The sequence below is a fragment of the Camelina sativa genome, chromosome 5 (assembly GCF_000633955.1).
Source record: "Camelina sativa cultivar DH55 chromosome 5, Cs, whole genome shotgun sequence".
NCBI classification, from domain to species: Eukaryota; Viridiplantae; Streptophyta; class Magnoliopsida; order Brassicales; family Brassicaceae; genus Camelina; species Camelina sativa.
Genome location: NC_025689.1, coordinates 15316935 through 15320954, shown reverse-complemented (window position 1 = coordinate 15320954; position 4020 = coordinate 15316935).

Below are 4020 nucleotides of genomic sequence, written 5' to 3'. Positions count from 1 at the left end.
ACACTATTTTATAATAAAAGAAAATATCATAATAAAAATCATATCTTGGATGAGAAATGAAATAGTTTAAATACATGATTATGATTAAGCCTTAATGTAATTTTATAAACCTTAATTTTCACACGTTTTAAAATCATATAATATTTTCTTTCATTGAGTAGACAATAAAGTTAGTCAGTTCCATACTTCCACTAAAATCCTATTAAATTATGATAAATTACACAACAATAGCTTCTTCTTTCATATCAATACACATATCAACATAAAATCGATCTTGTCAAGAGCATTTCAGAATTGTTCTCATGTTCAAATCATAATATATATATATATATATATATATATATATATATATTTATAAGAAGATTTTCATATATGTTGACTTTCTTGATTTTCTATCTATTTATTTCATTAGAAAACTGTAAGTGACATATTTAAAATAGTATTAATTAAATCATTAAGTTTGATTATTCCTTATATGGAAAATATATTAAAATTTAATATTTAATATCATGTAGTGGGTTACAAATTGCTTTTACCATGCATTAAAGAGAGTAACTGTTAATAAAATATTAACAAATATTAAAACACAAATTGTATTACAGTTAATACATTAAAGTGTATTCATATGATGAAAGATTTGTTTTAATATTTTTTCAAATATCATTGGAGTTACATTTTAAAGAATTCATATGCGATAAATTGTATTAATGATTACTATTAAAGAAAAATAAAATATCATGTTGTTTTATATCTTTAAATTATATTAGGATAAATTGATTTGATCTTTTGGCACAAAAAAGTGAAGCAAATATTATAATTTTTTTTTCAACAAATAATTATTATAATATTATAATATTATTTTTTTTTCCTCAAAGAATATTATAATATTATTATAGCTTGAAATTAGTAAAGAGTTTAATAACCATCACATTATATTTTTCTGAAATTATGATATTAATATTAAATCATTAATAATTGGAAATTTATTTTGTCCAAAATTATAATATTAATATTTAATTCTTTTTTATTTGCAAAATTTTAATGTTATGGTAATTATATAAGATATTGATAAATGATATCTATATATAATGACTAAAAGGACATTACATATATAAATGTCAATATATTTTTTAGTACAGAAATATCATTTAAATATAGTGAATATGAAAAATAATGTATGTAGTTTTGAGAAAAATAAATTAATAATTGAGAAGTGAGGACATGTGTCAAAAATATACGCTGCCAAATGTCGCCGTGTTATGTAAAGTTAGGAAAATATAACTGTTATGAAATACCCTAATTCCCAAATTTGTAACTGTTAATAAAATATTTTGAATCTAAGAGTAACATCTATCAAACATTTACTTAAATACTTGGACTCAAATTTACTCTCAAATTCTAGACCTATTATAACATATATCATCAACGCTGCAAAAGGAAAACAGATCGTCATGTTTCTTGATTATGATGGTACCCTTCATGATCCAAACAAAGGTTTGATGTCTAGCAATGGGTCCTTATAATTAACCAAAATATATTTACTCTTTCTCTCCATAATCAAGATATAGTTCATGTGTTTTGTGTTTCACAGATGAAAAGAAGAGTGAAAAACATGGCCAAGTCTTTTCCAACTTTTATAGTTACGTAAATGCATTTTATTATTGGTAGAATAGTTACATAGATGCATTGACAAGGTACATTTTGTAAAATAATTTTGTTTCCCATTTTCTTAACCAAATTTGTTAACGGTCAAATTACAATTTCACATGTTATTTATTATTTTTATTTTTGTAGATTTATAGCTTAGTGAAACTAGCAAAACTATATTATATAGAAGCCATGAAATGGAATCAATGGATATCTTAAAAAAAATGATTAACTAAATTTTAATCTAAATTCCTTTATTTACTTTTTAATAAAAAATTTACTCTTGGTTTTTATATATGTAGACATTATTTTAACTTTCCTGAGAATTAGTTAAACGTCTTTATTTTAGGTTTATGTGTTTGTTTTAACATCTTATCGAAAAAGGAGCCAGACCAGTTCCGGAGGACAAGCAGACTAAACAACCTTAGACCACAAATTTTATTATGTTTTAAAGCCATCAAATAATATGTATATTATAATAGTCACAATATATTTTTCTCACTAAAATCTACTCCATCCATTCCTTATTAATCCATTTTCTAGAGAAAAACAAATGTTGCACAAAAAAAACAATTTTTAGGTTTTCTAGATATTTTTAATAAGTAATTAATGACAAATTGTAAACTTCAAAAAAAAAAAACTGAATATTATTGGTTGAAATTCATTAATCACAAAAAATAATGCAAGTAAATTCGGTTTTTAATATGTTTTTTTAATATGTTTGAAAATCCTAAAATATGGATTAAAATCTGGAACAGAGAGAGTATTGTCTAATATAACCATTTAATACAGTCCCATATAATTTTAAAAATTTTAAATGATGGGAAGTGTTTTTAGTCAAGTGTTTACAGTACCACCTCTGCGACCGATCCCACAGGAGCTCGATTCCACTAAGTCGTGTTATCTCTCTTAGTAGGGACTGGGTATGAATCAGGCCTTGTCGATTATATGTTGAAAAAAAAATCCAATGATAAATGGAAAGAAGGCTGGAATATGATTTGTGGCAACATTTTCATTTTGTTGGATGAAAGGGATTTTGATTCATATTACAATATTGGCCAGATTGTGGAGAATCACTATCCATGAAGATGGAGGCATATCAAAGGGACTTCAAACGTTTGGACCGAGCAAAATAAAAGTTTATTATACAGAGGTAAAGTGAATTGTAAGAAAAGCAAGCAATAGAAAAAATGGTACATCAATACTCCATAGTATAAAATCTATAAAAGTTAAATGTTTTATTTATGAAATCATTCACAAAACATAAAAAGTTGAGGCAAGTTAATTCAAGAGTGATTGAGAGATAATATTTAGTATGATAATGTTTAGTATGTTTAGTATTTGGAGTTTAGGGTTTAAAATTTAGTTACTTTGTATATATATAAGGATATTATTTAAAATGGATTACAAGAGGAGGTATTTCTTTTAAAATTATTTGTTGTTAAGTATTACTTTTAGATTATAAAAATAAAATTAATATATAGAACAACATTAGATTATCTATCAAAGTAATTATATAATAAGGTCTTACAATTTTATTTTTAGACTACTTATCAGTTTTTCCAAAAAAAAAGTGTAAATAAATATAATTTATCTTAATTACTTAACGGAAATGCTAAATTAAATTGATTTTGCGGTAACTAAAACAATGGTCATATTATTATAGTAACATATTGTTTAAATATTTTCAATAATACTGTGTGTACTTTAACTTTTTTTCTCTATCAAAATGATTCTTTTATGAAGCATCATATAACAAATATCTATAAAAATATTGTAGTTAAACCATAATATTATAAAAATTAATTTTCAATATATATAGTAACAATTACATGTACATTTCATATAGAGTTGAATAGAAACTTCATCTTTTATTTCAAATTAATAATGCATACATAACCCACGCATCGCAAATTAATAATGCATACATAATCCACGCATCGCGTGGGCTACTTTCTAGTTATATATATCTAAATGTTTATGTCTTATGAACTCTATATATATATATATATATATATATATATTTGTCTCTTCTTTGATAACTAACAAATCAATGTTCTTTGACACAATTTTGTTTGTTTTGTACTGACTTGGCCATATATTCTTTAGATAATTCTAATTTTAGTTGTAGATCGCCTGTACTTTCAACTATTTCATTATTTGAAATTTAATTTCTTATTGTTTTAAGATTTCTATTAAGTATTATTAGTTTAAGTCGATGGCAAACGTAACATACATTTTTAGTAAAGTGGCATATGTTTTCATGATATGAGCTCCTTGTAAGGTCATTCCTTTCGAAAGGAAGGTTTTTATATAACTGTGGGATACTGCTAATACCAAAAAAGAAACAAATCAAATGAAAATGGTCAAGAG